Consider the following 22,311-nt stretch of genomic DNA (forward strand, 5'->3'; position numbering starts at 1 on the left):
TACCAGTGCTGACAGTGACCCAGCTGGCACAGCTCCAAACGTTACGCACGCACAGCCATTTCCAGGGCCCTCCTGCCTCGCATCGCCCGGGGAGGGTGGGGGCTGTCAGGCCCAGGCCCGAGGGCACACGCTGGCCCCCAGAGGAGCCCACCGCGGGCAGACGCCAGGCTGGCTGGGCTGAGGCCTCTCCCTCCCGCGGAGAGGGCCACCGTGGCGGCTGGCGCGCTCCCCTCGAGGCCAGGCCTTGCAAGGGAAGCAGAAATCTGTCGTTAACGCGGTGCCAAACCCAAAGTGGCTGCTCCAGAGCTGCAATCCAATAACGTGCGACTGTCTATTTATCATCCTCGGGGCTTTTTATCACAGTGCAGATGGCTGCACCTTCAGAAGGCGCAGCAGCCCGCTGCCAGCCGCCCGCCCGCCCGCCCACCACACAAGCTCACTCCCCAGGATCTGGGCTGCACCTGCGGGGCCTGGCACAGCTGCCCCAGCCTCCAGGGTGGCCTCTGGGCAGCTCAGGCATCGCCCCCGCCCTCCGCCCCCGCGCTCACCAGCTGCCCTCGCCCATCCCAGCCGTGCTGAGGACAGGCAGGACACCGGCCTGCCGAGCTGGCCGCCACACCTGGCTCAGCCAGTAATTACGCATGCAGCAGCTGCTCCTGGGAGGTGGAGGCGAGGCAGGCACCCCCTGGGGCTGCTGCGTGGCACCCCGAAGATGTGCAGCACTGGGGTGGCCGGGAACAGGGGCCCCATGCCCCTTGGGGCAGCGCTGGTGATGGGGCAGCCCCAAGACCTCGGTGCCTGTCCCGGGGCCTGGTGACAGCAGGGCCAGCGGAGTGGCGGCCCAGGGGCAGAGAACACAGGAGGAGATGGGGCACGGGGATACCCCAGCCTTGGTTCCCACACCAGAAACATCACTTAGAGGTCCCTGCCCCCCTCACCCAGTCTCCCTGTGCCACACAGTGGACATCCAGGCTGGTGGCCTCTGCCTCCCGCCGTGAGGCTGAGCCGTGCCTCCTGTGTCCTCTCTGCCCTGACATGACACCGTCCCCCAGAGGTCCCCCACCTCTGCTGAGGCCTCACAGGACACCCAGGTGCTGTGTCACAGGGGCTCCCATCTCCCCGTCTTGCTTCCTGTGAGGGTACCTGAGTTTGCGCCCACTGTGGTGACAGCTGCCAGGTGAGTAAATGTCGCCCAGGCCAGGCCTCTGCCATAGGTTTCTCCTCATCAGTGATCCCCGTAGCCAAGGAGACATCACTGTTACCACCCCATCTCCACGTCACGGGTACAGACTGGCCCAGAGGTGCAGGAGGGTCACACAGCTGGGCCAGGATGCCCACATGCCACCAGCTGCCACTGACCTGTGAGCTGGGGGTTCCACACCTCCTGGGGACACCTGAGATGGCCACGGGCTGGGCACAGAGGACCTCAGACCCCTTCCTCGCCCTGCAGCTTTGGGTTTATGGTGGGAGGGGGGACGCGCCCAGCTACTCAGCTCCCGGCACCAGGTGGCCAACTGCCTAGGGGTGCACTCACATCAGGACTCTGCCACTGGCCCCAGATTAAAAGCATCCCTGCAAAGGAACCAAGCGAGAGTGTCCAGGACCTCTGTGGGGTCAGGGCCGACATTTCTCTCATACAACACAACCCTGTCCGTCCACCCATCCCCAGCTTGGCTGTAGTTCAATGCTCGCTGTGTGGCCAGTACAGTGCTGGACACTGGAGGATCAGGCGGGCAGTCTGGCAAGGTCCCTGCCTTGGAGCTGAGGGTTGGGCACTCGGGCACTGGTCACCAACTCTGCTGTCTGTGCAAACACTGGCCCCAACCCTGATCTGACAGCTGAGCTCACTCAGACATGGTTACCTGGCCCTTGGGGTGCGCCCCCCCACCAGCAGTTGAGAGAATCACTAGCGAATCCAACAGGATCGCCAGGACCAAAGTACAGTTCTGCAACCCTGAGGGCGCAGGCGGATGGGCCCGGAAAGACCGGGCTCCTCTGGGACAGGGTGCAGCTGGGCTGGCCAGGGCTGGGGCAGGCAGCAGCCATGCCACCCTAAGTGCGTGGCAGGGAAGGGGTGCCTGTCAGTGGTGTCCCCCAAACCTCAACTCCTGGGACCTCGGCACACGGCCTTCCTCAGGAAAGGGTCCTGGCAAGGGTGGTCAGCTGGCTCTGAGAGGAGGCGGGGACACCCTGAAGGCCCTCCCAGGAGAGGACACGCGGGCCTCCGGGAGGACACGTGAGTGTGGAGGCTGGGCAGGAGAATCCGGGTCGCAGCAGCCACGGGAGCCCTGGGGATGCAGGGACGCCTGAGGCCGGGTCCTGGGCTCTGGAAGCACAGGAGAAGTGGCCTCTGTCTCTGCAGGACATCAAGAGCAGGGACCTCACCCCAGCCCTGCCCAGGATCCCGGGACTCCTGACCAGGTACCAGACACGCCCCGCCAGCACAGCAGCGACTCCCAACCCCCCGAGGTCCCCAGGGTAGCCTGACTCCAACGAGGGACCCAGCTCTTTGGCGCCATGTCAGGCTGTCATGGTTTTATCACCAAGGGCGAAGGAGCTGGAAGGCGGACCAGGAAGAAAGCAAGTCTGCCATGGAGAGGAGGCTGGGAACAAGGCCACGGCCGCCTGATCTGCCCTGTGGCCGGAAACAAGGGAAGCAGAGAGCAGCCAAACAGCACGAGCAAAAGCCCTGGGGCACATAGGGGGTCTCCAGGGGACCTCAGCAGGGGCCCACACAGCTGGGGCCAGGGGGACAGCCACTGGGCTCGGGACTTGTAAAGTCTGTTTCCAAGTATCACGACAGGCTGCATGACCCGGGTGGCTCTGACCCAGGCTCTGTGGGCCTGATGACAATCTAAGAACCTTCTGATGATCACTGTGTCCTACGACTGGGTGGGGGCGGGCGGAGGCCTCTGCAGCCAACCCTGCTTGTCCCTGACCACTCTGGGCGAGGGGACCCCCCAGGCCACGGGCTCTCTGTGCCTGGTGTGGCTCCCTGGGGACCCCAGTGCCAAATCTTCTGTGATCTTACGGAAGCTAAGGCGCAGGGAACGTAGCCAGTTCAGCCACCCGGTGACCTGTGCCCGGGCACAGAGCCGGTGCCCGCGGGTGTGCACACGCATGTGTGACTAGGACCGAGCCCAGCCCTCTTTACTCTTTGTTTTGAGACAAGCTCTGATAGGTTGCTAAGCTGCTCGAGCTGTGTCTGCACCTTGGTCTTCCTGCCTCAGCCTCTCAAGAGTGGCAGGATTATGGGTATGTGCCATGCCCGGCCACCCGCAGGTCCCTGGACAGTGCCAACCAGAGTCCTCCACAGCCAGCTGGGGCAGCGGCCAGCAGGCCCTCGCTCGGGGGTGGCTACAAGCTGGGGTGTCTGGATTTGGGCCAGTGGCCCCTGTGGTCCCCCAGGCGCGTCCCTGATGCCCGGAGAGTCCCCTGTCCAGGGAGCACTTCTCGGGCTGGTGGGAAGTTGGGGAGTCCCCAGGCTTTGGGTCTGGGCTGAATCACCTGGAGTAAGCCACGCCTGCAGCTGCCCTGCTGACTGCCCAGAGGCGTCCTAGGCCCAACAGAGGCCGGGGCTGACTGCTAGTTCCCAGGGTCCCAGGGTCCCAGGGGTCCAGGCTGTCCCGGGTCCCCACTGCCACTTGACAAACCTTTATGATTCAGAAGCTGAGCCAGGCTCAGGGACACACAAATGAGACCCCAGCAGATACTATGGGGGCCTTACACCCCAAAGGAGTGGGTCAGATATGGGGGACTGGCCAGCGACAGGCAGGACCGGGGACGCTGGGTCCTCTGTACGAGGCCCTTGCTGGGAGAGAGGTGGCACGGTCAGCAGAGCCCGTGGGGCCCGTGGGCGTGGGCAGGGACGAACACACTCGGGGGTCTCTTCGGTGTCTCGCGGGTGCTCTCCCTGCTGCAGACACTGCTGCGTGCGTGTCTGTGTGTGCATGCGCCTGTGCACACATGTGCACTCAATCTTCCCAAGCATGTGTGTGTACACACGTGTCTGCACACGGCAGCTGGGCTCTACATGTGCCCGTGCGTGTGCCTGTGTGCATGACTTCCGTGCTCACACACCTGTGTGTGCCCGAGTGCACCCAAAGGTGCCGGAAGCCCAGGAGGAGTCAGAGAGCACTCTGTGTGGCGCCCGGGTGTGCGTGTGGGTGTGGTGGATGTGGGGGTGACCGTGTGTTCCCTTGCCATCCGGGCTCACAGCACAGCGGGTCCCCGCGGTGCCGGCCTGCCGCCATCTGGCTGTCCTCTCCCGCCTGGCCATTTGAGCCCGCGGCGTGGGCGCCACCACCTCCCAGGCACAGAGAGCCAGATGGCTGGAGGAGGCCTCTGCTCCTCCCCGGGGCTGGGGCTGCACCCCCTCGGCAGTGCCGGCCCCCCAGGGTCACAGGGCAGGCCCTCACCCTGCCAGGTGACTCCTGGCTGCCCTGACCCCGTCCCCAGACCCCACCTCCAGTGGCCCTTTGCCTTTGCCATATAAATCACCCTCCAGGTCAGCGCCGGGGGAGGGCCGGGCCACAGGATGGAGGGGCTGTGTGACCCTGACGGTGCTGGCCCAGGCCTTGGGGCCGGCTGGGGGCAGGGAAGGCTCCATCTTCCCTGACTCTAGGACAGGCAGGGGCGATTCCCAGCACTGGCTCTGGTCACGGTGGCCAGCACGGGGCCCAGCCTGCCCTGCCCTCCACTCTGCCATGGAGTCAGATGTGCTTTCCTGGGTCCCCGTCTGCCACTCGGGCAGTCACCCAACACCAGGCTGCAAGGACTTGGCTGGTGCCTGGGCGCCTGCGCCACCCTCTGCATCAACTCTGGGCTTGGGCCAGGGAGTGGGCAGCTCTGGACCTTGGTTTCCCAGCCATGAATGAGGACACCACCAGCCCCCAACTCCCACACAGCCCAGTGAGGGCTGAGGGCACACGGCTGCCACCCCAGGTCCCTCGGGGGGCGGAGACAGGGCAGAGGCCCCTGCCGCTCTCACATTGCCCTGGGGACTCGCTCTCCTACCCGCCCTGGGAGCAGGACGGGGCCCCTGCAGAGCTCCCTGGGCTGGGCCAGACCCCAGTGCTGGTGCGGACTGACCGACCCACCAGCCCGAGCACTGCTGTGTCCCCCAGGTGTCCGGCAGCCCAGGGACAGCAGCAAAGGCGGGCAGCTCCGGTGCCAGGCAGAATCTGTCCTCCCCCGACAAGCAGGGTGCCAGGGGCCAGGCACTGCACACAGCCTGGTGCCCCCGCAGAACCCAGGGCTGGGCCGCAGGAATGGGCCAGGGAGGCCGGGCCACCTGCTGGGCACACACAGCTGCAGCCCCGGGGCAGCCAGCGGGGCCTCTGAGCCGCCCCTGCAGCCAGCTCTGGACATGTCCAGCCGGAGCAGCCAGAGGCGGGCAGGGAGGGCACAGGATAAGGCCTGGGGTGAGGGGTCAGGGACGGGCGAGGAACGGGCAGCAGGCGGCCGGGCCTTCCCGTGAGGCCCCATCTGGGGCACGCAGCCCCCCACCGCCGCGTGGGCAAGGCTTCCCTGTCATTATTTCCTGATTTCTCCTCCCAGGCGCCATACGGCCACCTCCAGTCCAGCAGGAGGCCCGGGGACTTGGCCACCTCAGCCTTTCTAGAAATAAGCCGGGAGGGGCGGAGCGCCAGGAGGCCGCTTCCTATTTCCATGTAAAAGGCCTTCTGGCCCCGCCTCCCCCACTTCCTCCAGGGCTACTGGAGCCTCCTGGGGACAGGGAGCAGGGCCTGGGTCAGATGGCAGAGGCCAGGCGAGGTGGGCCCTGGCCCGGGCTCTGGAGAATTTCGTGGGTGTGGTGACACGTGAGACCGTCCAGCTGAGCCCGCGCCCGCCCCTGCCATCTGCTCCCAGGCCAAAAGTCGCAGGGGGGGGTGGTGTGGGGGGGAGGCCTTGGGACCACTCCCGACCTCAAGTCCCCTATGACAGCATCTGTCTCTGACTGCCGTGCTCCAGGACCCACCCCGACACATGGTGCCCTGGGGACCAACGTACCAGGCCCCGCACTCTTCCGCTGCCCAGCAGGCAGGCACAGCATGGGGTTCTGGGGGGACAGGCGCCTGGCCAGGCAGCAGGGCCCCCAGCACCCAGCCTCAGCTGTTCGAGGTCTGGGCTGCGCCCAGCTGGCCGGGCTCGAGGCTGCTGCTGGCTCCGGACTCCCTGGGAGCTCAGGGCCTGCACCCTGGGCAGCCCAGATCCTTGCTAGCCCTGAGTCTCAATCCTCGCCCCTGAGGAGAGAGATGAGAGCCCTGCTTTCTCTGTGTCCAGATGAGAAGCAGCCTGAGCCAGGTTAACCCAGCTGCAGGCTGACAGACGCGGACAGGACCTGCTGTGTGGCTCGAGGTGGCATCGTGGGCTCTCTGGCCGAATTCCCAGCCTGCAGAAAATGGGGCCAGCAGGGCCTGCCTTGCAGAGCTGTGCGCTGAGGCCGGCCGGGGCCGCGAGCTGGCCGGCACAGGGAGACGAAGCTGAGGGCAGGGGTGTCGAACAGACCCCACTAACCGGGCAGGGTGGGGCGCCAGCAGCCTGCCTCTGCCCTTCCCGGGAGGAACCTGGAACCCACCGCAAGGCTGGGGCTCGGGAGGTGAAGACCGGGGAACAGAAGGCCCAGATCCCCACTGTGTCCTGCTGCGGGGCAGGGGGAGGCTGTCTTCCCTCTCAGCCTGGGCATGGGAGGCACCGCAGGACCACAAGTGTGTGAGTGACCCCAGCACACGCCAGGGCCGGCAGTCACCGCTCCCCAGCCCCGGTCCCTCCTCAGCACCCAGGACTCGGGCACGGAGCACCAGCAGGCCCAAGCTCCAGGGACCCGTCCAGACCCAGGCCTGGAGGCTGCTCTGTGCCACCCCGTGCCATTGTCCTGGGCCGTCTCTGGTCTGCGGGGGAGTTGGGATTTGGGGCTGCACCGGCTGCACCAAGGAAACGAGGACCCTTACAGTTCACATCTCAGAGGTCCCCAAGTCTCCCGAACACGGGAAGTGCCTGGATGTGGGGTGCTGTGCTCATCGGTGGACTCCCGTGTGCTGAGTTCCTGGCTCACGTGCCCTGAGCAGGTGGCCAGGCTGGAGGTTACCACCGGGCGGTGGCTCGGAAGGGTGCCACCTGGTCCCTGCTCCTCCCTGATGACTGGCTCCCACTGCCACAGAGTGAGGCTCTGTCTTCCCCCAGGCCCTTCAGATCCTGCATGCAGGGCCAGCCACCGACTAACCCCTCCAAAACCCCAAGCCAGTGCAACCTCCTCCTCCTTTAAATTCAGCTGCGGGGAATTTTGTCCCAGCAACGAGAAAGGAGCTAATACAGACTCTGTATTTAAAACTGTCAGGGCTATCAAGACACAGTGCCAACGTGTCTGCCACACGGAAGCCCTGAGCGTACGGCCCATCTGGGGCTGCTGCCTAGGAAGCCCTCCCTGGGCGCAGGGGACGGCCGTGACCATGCAGGCCACAGCCCTGGGAACAGGGCGGAAGACCATGACAAGCACAGTGCCCGTGTGACATCACACACCACCTCTGTGCCACCTCTTCCTCGGCCCCGATGTGGGTGGCAGCAGTCCCTCTGCTCCGGGCTGCTGAGGAAATCAGAGGCGCCCAGTGTGCGCCCACAGAACAGGCACGGGGTGGAGTGGGAGACGCGTGCTGATTGCTGTCACCCTTGGCCACCGTTCTGGGACTCCTGGTCACAGAGGCGCTCTCTGGGAGTGGACGCATCGCAGAACCAGGCGGTGAAGTAAATCCCACGGCCGCACGAGTCCCTTCCGTCTCTGGGTCTCAGTCTGTCCCGGGAAGGGCTGAGCCCTGGCCCCATAATCCGTCCTGCTGTGAACCCCCCTCCAGCTCAGCCCTTTCCCCTGGGATGTGAGGGGCGGCGGCTTTTCCCTCCCCTCCCAGAGCTGGCTCCTCACCTCCGTCAGTACCCGCCCTTCCATCGGTCCAGCCCAATTGTTTGTTCAGCTAACCGTCCAGCCAAAGGCCACCTACCAGCTACCTCCATTCATCCATCTGCCTCCATCTGAGGTCCATCTAGGGTCTGTCTACCCAACCCACTTCTGCCATCCATCCATCCATCCTCCTCAGCTCCATCTATTTGTCATCTACACCATCCACCCATCCAACCATCTGTGCATCCGCCTGTCCAACTACCTATCCACCCATCTGTGCAATCATCTATCCATCCGCCAGTACATCCTTCTGCCCATCCATCCCAGTTCCGTATAAGTCTATCCATCCAACAACTGCCCGATCATCCACCCATCCATCCATCATCCACCCATCCATCCATCCATCCCTCCACCCACCCACCCATCCATCCATTGTCCACCCATCCATCCACCCATCCATCGTCCACCCATCCACCATCCATGGTCCACCATGGACGCCATCACCACGCTCTCCATCCACCCCACCACACTGCCCCTTCGTCTAAGCACAGACAGATGTCTGTGGAAGCAGCAGGACCCCTGGGCTTGCAGGGCATCTGGGTGGCCCCAGGCAGGGGCAGGAGTCCTGGTCAGGGGCTGGCAGAGGGCAGGACTGAGAACAGGAGAAATTCATGAACCAAAAAGACAGCAACGGAGAGGGGCATCTTGGTCCCGTTCTGTGTCACGCAGTGGCCTGCCCGGGGACACGCCCTCTGCCCTCCGATGATTCTTGAACGCTAGGCATCAGAGCTGCCTCTGGAGGGCTGAGAGGACTGATGCGAAGGACAGTGCCAGGAGGAGAAGGCCCAGGCCAGGCATCGAGCCTGAAGTCCTGTCGGGACAGCACCTGCCCTGGCCACCATCTGAGCCGCCTGAGCCCCGAGCCCGGGACCAGCTTCCCCAGAAAAGAGACCACCCAGGCGCCAAGCAGACCTGAGACCCTAGAGATAAGGTGCAGGGACCCTGTGCACTGGGTGACCGCCTGGGACCTCAGGACACCAGATTTGGTCTGTGTCAGCCACCATGGTAAACGCCAGGCCACAGAAGGCGTGTGACAGCTGTGTGGCACATCTGGACAGGCAGAGCCCGATGGCGGGGCCAGGCCCAGGGCCCTGCGTCCTTCCCAGGGAGCCGGTCCAGGCCTCGGTGGCCTCGTCTCTAAACCAGGCTGTCACTGAGAATGAGGCTCATCCAGCCTCAACAAACATCGTGGACCCTGGCGGGACACGGAACGGGAGCGGCCCCGGGTGGCAGGGGTACACGGCTGGGGCAGGGCGAGCTCTCAGGGATGTGCCCCCCAACCCGCCAACCGAGAGCCACCGCTGTGGCCTGGACATGCAGCCAGGGTGCGGGACACCCACGCAGGCCGGGTCTCGAAGCCACGAATCCCACGGCAGGAAGGCGGGGTGTGCAGGCCCACCCTCCGCCAGGCAGGTCCACCTGGCACGGCGTTCTGGAAGCTTCCTCACCTGGTCTGTCCACCGGGACCTCTCGCGGTGCTCAGGGGCCCTGTCAGTACAGTCGGTGGGCAACACGTGTCTCCAGAAGACACAGCGATCACCCAGGGCTGGCCGTGGGAGGCGGGCTGAGGGCGAGGTGGGCTGCGAGGCTGCGCCGTGGCCGCCACTCATTAATCTCCGCGAGCGTTCTGCTGAGTGTTCTTCCCGGCTTCACACCGCACGCTAATTGCAATTAATCACTCACTGAAACAGATGTCAGGGACAGTAGGCCGGGGGCCGGGGCGCCTCAGAGCTGTCAGCAGAGGGCACCCGCGGGGCGTCAGGTGCCCACCCCGGCCAGGTGGGCTGGGGCAGCGAGGCTGGAGGGCGGGTGCAGGGTGGCGGAGGGGGAGCCGGGTCGGGCTGAGGGCAGAGGCTCAGGGCTCCCCGCTCCTGCTCCCGCTCCGGGGCCTGCACAGCCTGCCGCACAGTCGGGTGGGAAACGTTCTGCCCGGCGGACCCCTGAGACTTGTGTTCCTGCGTTAGGTGCCGGCACTGACAGATCAGATCGTGGGTCACTCTGGACGGGCACTCTGGACGGGCGGGGCCCCGGAGACTCTCACGGGCGCAGGGGCCTCTGACAACACAGGAGCTGTCTGCCCTCCAACCCGACAGCTCGGGGAGACCCGGGGCCGCCTGGATTCTGGGATGTTGGCTGCTCCGCGGCCCCGCTGCCCAGGCCCAGTGAGCCACACTCTGCGCACATGGCGACCCTTGTTTGCACACATGACCGGGAACCCCTGTGCCAGCCTTGCTGTCCAGAAAGTCACGCAGCTGCCCTAAGATGGAAAGCTGCACACCGGGAGCCCAGGCGGCACACCCAGGGCCCGCTACATTCCCACACCTGCCACGGCACAGGCCACAATGGTCACAGTGTGACCAGCCCAGGTGCCCGCCGACAGCTAAACACACAGAATCCGTGGCACCTATACACACTGCGGAGTATTATACAGCCATAAAGAGGAGCAGAATCCTATCATCGGCAGGAACATGGGTGGGTCTGGAGCCCATAGCATCGAAACAGGCCAGACCGAGAAAGACAAATCTCCCGTGTTTCCCTAACCCGAGGGATCTAAGCACGGCAGGGAAGCAGAAGGAGGTGACTGTCAGGCGAGGGGGTGGCTAACACACAGGCCGTCAGGGGGAGGGACGGGGACTTGGCGGGCAGAGTGCATTTTTCACATCGAATCCCCATATTTAGCAAAAATAACAGGCACTAATAATGCAGAAGACTCAGAGCCAGCACAGCCCAGGCCAGGGAGACGGGTGAGCGGGAGACCCCAGCATCTGCTCCTCGACGCCGCAGCAGGCCCGAGCGGGCCGGGAGTGCGCAGAGAGGGGCTCAGCGTGTGTGCGTTCGCTTTGGGCCCAAGCGCTGCAGGCGGCAGAGGGAAGATGGGACCAAGCGAGCCCACGTGCTGGAGGAACTGCTGAAGCAAAGGCCCTGGGGCAGGGCTGAGGAGCACCCGGGTGGTGGGGATGAGCACGGGAGCAGGGAGTGCCGGCTGCAGGCCTGGGCCAGCACAGGGGCCGCGCAGGCGGGGAGGGGCCGGTGCTTGGCCTGCCACGGTGAGCACCTGTGTCCACACCCGTGTGTCACCCGGCTCAGTGTCCAGGGACTGGGGTGAGGGGACGCTTTAGAAACACCCTGTCCACCAGCGGTAGGGGTCGGGAACGGGGGCCCCTGCCCCTCACTGCCAGCTCCGCCTCGGGACAGATGAGGCTCCCAGAGCTTGGGTGGGGACCCGAGGATGTGACCCCTGGGGACCAGCCCACAGAACGGGTGCAGCTCCACAGAACCCGGAATTCACAGAACCTGCTGGCCATGCCAGCCCCCGCGCTCCCCGCCACGGCCCCCTTCAGCAGAGGGCACGGGCACAGCCAGGCGCCCTCGGGTCAGGTCCACAGTGACAGCGCTGAGACCCCCAGCCAGCACTAACCCTGACGGTGTCCACCTGCTGCCGGCCCACGCTGCCCCACCAGGCAGGTGACGGTCAGGGACAGTGCCCACGTCGAAGGCAGGGAGCACAGCCTGGCTGAGCTTTGCCCCCAGCACCCACCTGCTACGCAGCAGCCCTGCAGCCCGGAGCCTGGGCGCCCAGCGCGAGGCCGGCTCTCACTAAGTTTCTAAGGGGTCAGCGTGCAGTTCTCCTGCCTCAGCCTCCCAGAGAGCCAGGAAGCTTCCTTGTGCTGCCCTGCCCATCCGTTTCCTTTCTTTCCTCTGGGACAAGGTCTTGGTAAGCAGCCGGGGCTGGCCTGGCATGGAACTCGTGACACCCTCCCGCCTCAGCCTTCCCTCCCAGGGCCGGGTGCTCACCACCTCTCCGCCGGGCTCCTCTCTACAGGGTGAGCACTAGAAAGTGGCCAGGGGTCTTTGCACGTGTGTCCGCGCGTCTCAGAGGCCCGGTCTCCCCTGAGAGCAGCCGCTGACCCTGGCCTCTCAGGCCGCCCTGGGCTTGGGGACCCTCAGACCGCACTGTGAGCTTCCGGCCCACCCCGCAGCCTCCTCGTCTCTAAGGCGTCCGCTTGTGCCGCACTGGGGTCCAGGGGACTCCTCCTTGACAGACACCTGGCAGCTGCCAAGCACCAGCCTGCACCCCCCGGCCAGCAACCAAGGCTCTGGAGTCCCCGGCGGTGAGGGACCGGCCTCCCCGCCCCAGCAGTGCCCGCGGGAGCCACCCGACTCCTCCCCACGCCAGCCCAGCAGGCGCCCTCCTCCAGGTGGGCTCCAGGTACACCCCCCCACTTCTCCGGACCTGGCAGTGTGGCTGCTTCCTGCAAGGCCCCCTCTGCACCCCGGAAACCCCCTGCTGGCCCCTGACTCCTGCCGGCCCGGGTCCGGGTGGTGCCTTCCCTGCTGAGACAGCACGGGGCCTGGCCGCCGGCCACACGGGAGCAGCTGGGGACACGGTGACGGGGCCCCACCCAGGGCTGGGGAAGGGGGTGGCCCTTGCTCCATCGTCCCCTCCGCGCCCGCCCCAGCTGCCTGGCGTGAGGCGGGGCTCTGCCTGCACCCCGAGAGGCCCTGACATGTGTTAAAATAAATATTCTGCAAATATGATGTTCCATATGTATGACTTCGTAGGGTGATGATCTCCCCACCGATCGCTCTAAGTGACAGCTGTGTGACCGCGCGCTGGAAACACAGGCTGGCTGCGGCACGCGGGGGAGGCGGCGCGGGGGGCACAGAGCATCTGGCGACTTGGGGCGCCTGTCGGGGCTCGGCGCGGCACAGGACTATCCGGGGCGGCTGGAGCAGGTGTTCCCGGCAGCCTGAGCGCCATAATTACTTTCAGATCATTTTAAAGGATCCGAGCAGGATCCCGCAGGCCGGGAGGGAAGCGGAGGCCGAGGCGGGGCGGCTGGCTGGACACAGGTGTCACTGCCCGGCGGCCGCCGTCACCTGGTCACACTGCAGGAGTCACCAGGACTGGAAGAGAGGCTGCAGCAGCCTCTGCGCGGGGACGTGGGGACACAGTGCTCCCTGGCTCCCCGGGAACCGGAGGACAAGGGCCTGGGTTGGAGGCTCACGGTCAGGGTGGGAGCCGCCTGCTGGCCTGTGGACGGCGCTCCCGTCAGCCAGGAGCCGGGCGAGGCAGGCGTCCACACCGCGCCCGCTCCAGCCAGCCGGGGCCACGCCCTCTCGTCCACCATGCTGGGGACGTGGGCCTCTTCACCTCCCCTGGACTCTCCCCTGGCCGTGCCCAGGACTTGGGGTGTTGGGGCCCAGACCCGATGGAAGCAGACGGCGCAGGGGTCCCTGGCCGGAGCGACTTTGGAGGCTTCCTGGCCCTGGGGGCTACGTGGGGCCCACAGCAGGGCCTGCAGGGGCAGCGCCAGGACCGGGCGGATGGAGCTGCTGGTGTCTCCATGAGGGTCTGACCCAGGACCCAGCCCAAGGATCGGGGGGCTCGGTCCACGCAGCCTGGCACCGCCCCTCACAGAGGGCGGGTTCCCCCAGGCATCTCCAGCCCCCAGAGCAGGCAGCAGCATCCCCAAACCCCGAGCCACACCCCCAGCGGGCCTGGGCAGGGAGCAGGTGTCGGGCCGGGTCAGTCCTACCCGCAAGCCCTGTGGGTGGCTGCCTGGGCCGTGCTGGGCACAGCAGGCTTCAGAGCTGTTATTTAAAAGCCAGGCAAGTTCAGTATTAGCTCTGGGGTCTGGGCCATCTGTTGCGGAGACCAAGCAGCTGGGCAGGTGAGCGAGCCAGTACCATGCCCTGCCCCAGCGCACTGCCAGGCTGGTTAATCAGCAGCCAGCAGGGACTGGTGCCCTGGCCCCTGCCTGTTTTCCAGAGCCCCCTGACACCCCGGCCAAGAGGGGAACCCAAAAGGCTCCTCTGACCCCACTCATCGAGGATGCCAGGAGCCCCAAGGGGCCGCTGAGCCCTAAGGACCTGCCCAGCTCCCAATGCACCCAGGCATGCTCCGGCCTCAGGGCCTTTGCACTGGTGGTGCCTCCCCCTTACATCTCCCACTACAAAGACAGGGCCGGGCGTAGGGCGAGTGCCCTTGGGCTCCGCTGGCTGCTCCCGACAGACAGCCCCCCTCCCGCACTGCCCCCCCCAGGCCTCAGGAGGCCCAGCACCCCTCTCGAGCAGCTCCGTCCCCCTCCCTCCCCGGAGCCTCCTGCTGTCTCTCACTGCCCGCGTGCGTGCGTGGTCCTGACAGCCGCAAGGCTCATCTTTTATTCATGCTGGGATGTCAGCGGAGGCGTCCGCGGCAGGCACTTAACCCGCGAGCAGGGCTCTGCCTCGCCGCGGGTGGCCAGCGCTGCCCTCAGCAGCCCGAGTGTGCAGCCGGGTCCTGGATGGTGAAGCGGGCGAGTAAGGTAACGGGGCCCCCCAACTGCTGCTGCCTCTTTAGGACTGGCCCTGGAACCCTTCCCGCGCCCCACAGGCGTGTGCCCGCCGGGGAACCACTGCTCAGGGGCGGGAGGAGACACTGTCAGTCCAGAGAGCTCCTCTCTTCTCCTCGCTGGCTCAGAAAGCAGCCTCCCGCTGTTTGTTGAATGAATAAGTGATGAACTAGCTGAGAGCCAGTGTTTGAGACCTGGCTGTGGCCTTGCACCCTTGTGTCAGGCCCCGGCCCTTCTGGGCCTCAGCCTCCTGTGCCAGCATGGGGTGTACCCTGATGTGGGGCCTGGGTGGACACCACAGAAAGGTAGGCCTGGCAGAGCCCTAGGCCCCCATCTTCCTATGACCTGGAATACGGCCAGACCCCCGAGCACAGGCCCCTGACTCGCGGCCTCCTGCCCCCAGTGGACAGTCACAGTCCCCACTGCACAGCAGGAGACCAGGCTGGCCCAGGGGCCCGTGTGGGTGATGGGCCTGGCGCCCCCTGGTGGAGGACCCTGGCACTGCAGCGCCTGGCTCCAGGACCCCTCCGTCCTCCGGCAGGTCCCTGCGGGGAGGGCACAGACCCCGTCTAGGCCAGCGAGGTCTGCAGGGCACTGCTCCCCAGGGAGGTCACCGCGGGCTCCAGAGGGGCGCCCTCGGCCAGGTCTGCCCCGCTCTTCCTGTCCAGCGGCTTCCATCCTGTCCTGCACCCACCACGTCCCTGGGGGCTGGCGTGGCTCTGCCCTGTCCCTGCTGGAGAGGCCCCTCCTGGCGTCTCCCTCAGTGCCCAGCCGGCACCTCTGTGACCCTGACCTGATGACCACTGGTCCCGCGCTCCCTGCAGAGCCTCTGGGGCCAGAGAAGGCCGAGGCAGTCTGCACCCTCGCCCTCAGCCGGTCTCCCGCCCGCCTCCCCACCACCTGCACCCGGACACGGACGTGGCGCTCGGGCTGAGTCTCAGGTCCCCGCGCTAGCTGGATCCCACCCGGGTGTCGCTGGCTCCCGCTCGCCACAGCCTTTCCTCCTGGAACCATCTCGAGCCTCCCACGTGCTTGGGGAGCTCGGAAGCCCCTTCCCGTCCCACTCGGGCTGCTCGGCCAGCAAATCCCGCCAGCGACGCGCTCCAGAGCCTCGGCTGGAGCTGCCAGCCCGGTCCAGGAGCCGTCGCCAGCCTGGGTCGGGAGCCAGAGACGGGATGGCTGGGGAGGGGGAAGCCAGCGCCAGCAGGGGCGGGGAGGGTGCCAGACCCACTCGAGCCACAGCCAGGAGGCGCCTGGCATCGCCCTGGAGCCCAGCCTGGTGTTCACACACAGCTCGCTCCTGGGGTCGCTCGCCCACCGTGCATGCCCCCACCCCGTTCTTAGGGCCCAGCGGCAGCATCTGGGAACTCGGGGGACGTAAGGCACCCAGCCCACTGCACCCCAGATCAGAAACTCGAGCACAGCCAGCCGTCTGGACTTCTGTACACCCGCAGGGCTGCCAAAGCTCCCAGAGCACGGGACCTCCCACCTGGCCTCGAGGAACCCAGGGAACACCCAGGACCCACAGGCGTGTCTGTGTCTGCTGGACCCAGAGGCCAGCCTTCCACACCTGGGAATGTGACTGCACATCCGACCGATGGAGCAGGCTGGGCCAGCAAACCCTCCGGGAGATGCCGTGAAGGCTGGATCTGTGCAGCCTTCCTGTTCACAAGGGGCAGCCTTTTCAGAACCACAGGAGGCCACAGCCAGAGGGAGCTGGCCGTGCCGCACTCTGACCCTCTGGGGATGCAGGTGAGGCCAGCGAGCCAAGGTCAGAGGGGTCGCAAGTGACTGGGCAGCACTGTGGACTCAGGGCTTCAAACAGCGCAGTGTGCTCAGAGGTCAGCCCATGGCAACTGGGAATCTTTGAAGGGGCCTCGGTTGTCACAGCAAAGGGGTGCCGCCATCACTAAGGGGCAGAGGCAGGGGCACAGGGCTCCCCACCACCCAGGGAAACGTGACTCAGACATTGCAGGATGAGGCAGGACAGACTCCTGCCAAGGGAAGTCCTTGGCCTTGGGGTCCCCGATGCTGAGGACCTGCGTGCAGTGGGGCTCCCGGCCCATCAGACCCCCGACAGCCTGCAGCACCCTCACCCCGAGCTCCCAACACCCCCTCCACGTGGGAGCCCAGCAGAGAACCCCACGTTCAACCTTGAGAAGTGGGGCGCCCCCCTCGCCGCTGCGAGCGCGGTTCATATCTAATAATGCAATTTATATTCCACTCTCCACATAAACTAGGGCAGGCGCGCTAACGTAAAAATACATCTGGCTTGTCAACAGTTTATCTTCTGGTCCGCACCGGATCCGCGGGCCTTTCTGACTTATGGCTGCACCACTGGCTAATGAATAAAAAGGTGCAAATTATAGGCCCGGCTTTAATGCTCGTCGTAAAATTAGACGGCGCTCACAGAAGCCGCGTTCTGCTGCCCACGGTGCCGCCACGGCCGCCATAAATAAAGCTCCTTAATGTATCCCGGGGCTGCGCGGCCCGGGAAGCACCGCGTTACCGCCGGCCTTCCGGGGGTCCGCCCCAGTTCAATGGGGTGATAACGGATCCATCACGTGAATTTATGGTAACTGTCTCTGCGCGGAGCCGTGGCCTCCACACTGTAAATAGCCTGCCGTCCCCCCGCAGCCCGTCTGCCAATAAAACTGTCACTGCCAGGCTGCCAGCGAGCACCTTCAGGACCCAGGACAAGCACTCCAGGCCACAGGCCACCGGCGGTGAGGGAGCCTCCCCCGAGGGGAGCCGGTCCCACTCTCGGGGTCAGCGGGGAGACAGGGCCGATCTGGCAGCCGGAAGAGCCCAGAGGTAGCCTTGTGTCCCCGCTGGGGTGGAGCCAAGGACCTAGGGGACCTCCTGTGCTTGGCCTCTTCCTGCAGATCCAGCAAATTGCTATACAGCAGAACTCGCTCTGCGCCTGGCTTTGTGGTTCTGGAGAGCTCAGAGGTCCCTGTTCCTGTTCCCTCTTAAGCTGGGCACGGTGGCACACACCTGTCACCTCCGCGCTCGGAGGGCCCAGATGCCTGGCCTCTGCCTGTGCTCCTGCAGGTACACACACATGCACACGCATGCATACACAATGCCCATATGTGTTATGTGTGTGGGCTTGGAGAGGTAAAGGCTATCTGGACTCACAGGGGCCAGGAAGGAGCAGACCACAGGGGCTCAGCCATTGTCCCTGGAAGCTGGGCCTCGCTGCACAGAGCCTGGGGCCACGCAGGACTGGCCTGTGTGACCAGGGCTGCACGGGCCTGGCCCCCAGATGGGCAGTCAACGCACACTGGGCCTGGCATAGGCTGAGTGGTGGCCCCACCCTGGTCCTTAGGACCTGCAGGCAAGATGAGGGATCTGAGTGGGGACCATCCTGGATCGTGCAGGGCTCCTCGTGAGAGGCAGCCACACAGGCCTGGCCACGTGAGCACACAGCGGAGTCTAAAGATGCTGCCTGAAGGACACAGAGGCCAGCAGGAGCTGAGGACGTGGCAGGGGAATGGGCAGCATGGCCGGGTGCACTCTGACCTCAGACCTCGGCTTTTGAACCAGAAGACACCGTTCTGTCTGGGGTCCTTCATCAGAGCAGCCCCAGGAGCCTGGGCTCCAAAGGGTTTGGTGCCCGGAAGTCACTGCCCCGTGGCCACCGCTGCTCAGCTTTCTCCTGGGGATGGGCTGCGGGCGAGGAGCCCCAGATGCAGCCTACACGGCGCCAGCGGCCTCCCACGAGCCTGCCTGGACTGGTCCTCCCTGCCTCTGGCTGCCCGGGCCCCACTGGCACCCTAGGGCACCCTGATGGTCTTCCATCATCGCCGGAGCCCAGCAAAGCCTGGCCAAGTGTGGGGGTCAGGTCGGGGCGTTGGTCCTTGTGTCTCCAGGAGGACACATTGGTGACCATCCAGGGCTGGTGCTCAGGTGCCCAGAGCCATCTTGGGGTGGCTGTCTATGCATTAGGGGACCCAGGACTGCCAACAAGATGGGCTGTGCTGACCACCAGACTCGAGAGCTGGCAGGCGCAGGGGATCTGGGCAGCCTGGCAGTCCCCTCAGAGCCCTGGCCAAGCCCACAGCAGTGCCTACGTGGGGGTGAGGCACGTTTCCTGCCTCCTCGGCATCTGGAACCGGCCTGCGGGTCATGGCAGTGATGCCTGGCAAATTACGACGAGCCACGTGTGGTGGTGCACACCTAGGAGGCCCAGTCTTCTGGGAGGCTGAGGCAGGAGATCCAAGTTCAAGCCCTGCCCGGGCAACTTAGTGTCTTAGTGAGCCTCGTGTCAAAGTGTTTAAAATATGTGAAAGAGACGGAGGACACGGCAGGTCCTAGATTCAAGCCTCAGTACCAAAACGTAAGATGAAGTGAAAAGATAAAGGTGGTCATCAGGACCAGCGCCCTCTGCACTCTGCCGGCGTGGCCCGGCCCCGATCGCTCCCACAGGCCACCTGTGGGAGCCTGTGGCACCGGGGCACAGAGGTGTTGGCCTCCGTCCTGCGAGTGCCCAGGTTTGCAGGTACAGAAGTGGCCCTGTGTGTGCCGCCATCTGAGTGGGCACAGGGAAGGGGCAGCCTCAGGCCGCAGCCGGTGAGAAGGGAGCCCTAAGCCTGTGGAGCCCGAGCTGTGCATCCTGCCACCAACCAGCCAGCCATGCCACCAACCACGCCACCAAGCATGCCAGCCGGTTTGGGAGTGGCCCCTCCATCACCTGGTCACAGCGGAAAGGGGCTCGGAGCAGGGGACAGGAGCCATAGGGCACCAGAGCCTGCTGCCCACACTCTGATGGGTGCTGAGGTCTCCCTGTCCCTCCTCAGTGTCCTCATGTCCAGCACAGAAGACCCCACTGCCCCAGTGCCAGCCTCTCCCCCCGTCCCCGCCACAGAGCCGGCTCCTGGGCACAGACAGCTCCTCTGGCTGAGCCAACGCTGGTGCCAGAGGCCAGCAAGCAGACCGGGCCTGGGGTGCCAGCCCTCTGCAGCCCAAGGGCTCCCGAACCTGGGAACCCCAGGCTGGTGAGCAAATGGCCCAGCCCTGCTGTCCCTGGACTCCGGGGTGAGGGACAAAGGCCCTGGATCCCCTGGAAGTGCCTGGTAGAGAGGGGCACCGGCATTCTCGCCAGACAGTAGTCAACGCGGGCAGAGTTCGGAAGTCCTCATAGAGGACGTGCAACCCAGAGGGAGAAGCAAGCCCTGGTCCTGCCCTGGCCGGCCGGCTGCGCAGCCCTGCACACCCAGCTGTGCCCCGCAGGCCCGGCTGCTCAGGGGCCAGCCCCAGCCTGCGGCAGCTCAGCCGCCCACCCAGGTTTGCTGAAGCCAGGAGCCCTGTGCCTGGGGGTGTCCCCCGTGCTCGGTCCCCAGCACCTGGCTCTGGGGTGCCCCCCGCCGGGGTGGGGTGGCAGCCTCCACCCCTCCCTCCCCGATAATGGCGCCTTCCACTCTATAAATAATGTAGGATCTTTTTATTTACTGACAGGTTGTAAGAGTATCCGGGAGAATAATGTGAGATCAGGGTGCTGAATAATTCATGGGCAGCCTCAGCCTCCCGCCCGGGGCATCCCCGCGCCCTGACCGTGCCCACCCCAGGGCGCCAAAGGCCAGGCTCTGGCTCGTGGGAGACAGCTCGGGCCACCAGGGGCAGGGGCCGCGCCGCAGACCACCATCCAGGAGGCCTGGCACACACAGGTCCCCGCACAGCCCTCCCCAGGTACCGGCAACAGACACAGTCACACAAGAAGCCCGGAGACACCGACACACACAATCACACACAAACCCCATGCCACCAACATGTCACCCCACAGGCCTGGGAAGGGAGCTCAGTGCCACCCACCATACAGGCCAGGCCACTGAGGCAGGGGGCACAGCAAACTGGGGAGGCTTTTCAGGGGCCGGGGGTGCAGGCCACGGGGCTGGGACGGAACTCGGAGGGGAGCAGTGCGCCCACAGATGAGTGTATGCTCGCACCACCCATGTGTGCACAGCTGTACACTGGTATGCACACTCTACACACGGTCACACGCATGCGTACCCACACGCACTAGCAGATAGGTGTGTGCAGGGTCTGGTGAACAGGGATGCTGGTGTGCGAACACAGCGTGGCCTTGGGGGAGCCTCTCCCCTCAGCGCCAGCACCATCAGGGCCGAAACTGGGCCACTTGACAAGTCCGTGCCTTGTTACTGTCACCAAACACCCAAAGCTGGGTGCTTGGTGAAGAAAAGAGGTTCACTTCACTCGAGGTTCCGGAAGCTCGGCTGGGGGGGCCTTCAGGCCAGGAGTCTCAGGAGGGCCAGGCACCACATGCGGGAGACGGGCTCTCCCTCTGTCTCTCTGTCTCTGTTTGAGACAAGGTCTCACTATGCAGGCCTTGATCTCTCTGCGAGCCTCCTGCCTCAGCCTCCCGAGCGCTGGGATGCCAGGCTCGCACCGCCATGCCCAGCCGTCCGACCTCTCTTTACAGACACCAGCGCTCCATCCCGGGGCTCTGCCCTGACGACCAGATCCAATCCGCCTGCTCCCAAAGGCCCGGCCTCTAACACCCAGGCTTCCACGTCTCAGCCTCACACTGTGGGGACTAGAGGCCCATGTGGAAAGTTGGGTGACACTCAAGCCACACCCAAACCACAGCATTCCCATTTCACAGCTAGAAAAACCGAGGGCCCAGGTCACACAACCATTCTCTGGGTGGTGCCTGAGTCTCCCAGGAACTCTGAGGACACTTCAGGTCCAAGACAGCTCCCCTCGGGCTAGCAACTCACTGTGGAGCCTGGGGCTGGGGAGGGGTCCCCTGGGACCTAGGGTGGCCCCAGGGTGCTGCTGGGTCTCTGGGGACTCCTTTTACTCCAGCAGATCCCTTCATAAAAACCTGAGGAGGAGCCTCAAGGAAAGAAAGAAATCCAAATATGGGGGGGGGCTGCCCGGTCATCTCAGGCCCAGAGCCACGGCCACCGGGTCCCTGGGGAGCACGTGAGACACAGCCAGGTGCGATGCTGAGTGTCCTTGAGAGGGGCCAGATGGCCGCTGGGCAGCAGGTGCGGCTCCAGAGCAGCCGGGGGCCACTGACTTTGAGTCTGCTACCGCATGTGACAGCGGGGAGCCAGGCAGGGCTGACAGGCCGGGCCACAGAGGAGGACGCACTCCAGCACAGTGACGCACCACACGCCACGCTGGGCCCCGGGCACCGTCCCCTGGTGAGAGGGGACAGGAGACACATAGCCAGTGCTGGGGCAGCACGCTGCCCGGGCTGCTGCCCACCTCTCAGAGGGGAGACGGCGAGAAGCCGGGGCCTGGGGGGTGAGGGGCACCCGGGTGCTGGCCGGCCGGGTCCAGCCACCTTCTGTCTCTCGCCCGCCGGCCTCGGCCCCTCTCCCTGCTGCCCGTGTGCTCCCTCCGCCTGTCCCCGCCCCCCATCTCTGCTTCTCTCTGGCTCTCTGTCACCTTCCCAGGCCTCGCCAGTCACACCTGGCACACAGATGGAAACCCAGGAACCTCCCGCCGGCAGCTGCAGCCCCCAGATATGCCCTGCCTCCAGCTGCTCCTGCCCAGTCCCGGCTCCGTCCCCACTGGGCTATTCAGGGTGGTGCCCGGAGTGGGAGGACTTGGGGGGTGCACAGGGAGATGGTGGGGTCTCCCGGTGGGGCAGAAATACCCATCCAGGGGGGTCTGTGCCCAGCAGCTCAGCCTCCTGAAATGTAAGCAGCTTACAGCCCGTGCCCACTCCCAGGGCACCCCACGACCTCCAGCCCCACTCGTCCCACAGGCTGGGAACCAGGACGCCCTGGACAGCACCCAGGCTCCGGGCAAGAGGGAGGAAACCCACCCCCATCTGGATGTTGGGGGACACAGACGACAGGGCCACTGGCACTCTAGGCTTCATGAGACTTGGGCTCTAGCCTGGGCTCCCCACGCAGCCCTTCCTCCCTGGATGCGCCTGGGCCAGGAGGAGGCAGCGGGCGCTGGGAAGCCATAGAGGCGGCAGATGGCGAAGCCTTCAACTCGGGTGAGTCAGAGACAGAAGGGTTTTTCCAGGGCCCGGTGAGA

General features: G+C 65.4%; 1 protein-coding gene and 1 long non-coding RNA gene across 6 annotated transcripts in view; one reads left to right on the forward strand and one right to left on the reverse strand.

Moving 5' to 3' along the window:
* The window catches only part of Gse1 (Gse1 coiled-coil protein), a 242,536-nt gene that overhangs the window by 130,539 nt on the left and 89,686 nt on the right, over positions 1 to 22,311 (reverse strand). The window lies entirely within an intron of this gene.
* LOC134475827 (uncharacterized) lies at positions 14,138 to 16,657 on the forward strand. Its single transcript, XR_010047097.1, has 2 exons — positions 14,138 to 14,262; positions 15,744 to 16,657. It is a non-coding gene; the product is annotated as an uncharacterized LOC134475827 (long non-coding RNA).

This window comes from Cavia porcellus, unplaced genomic scaffold (genome assembly GCF_034190915.1).
Source record: "Cavia porcellus strain 051 isolate PalLab524CR breed Dunkin Hartley unplaced genomic scaffold, mCavPor4.1 scaffold_4, whole genome shotgun sequence".
NCBI classification, from domain to species: Eukaryota; Metazoa; Chordata; class Mammalia; order Rodentia; family Caviidae; genus Cavia; species Cavia porcellus.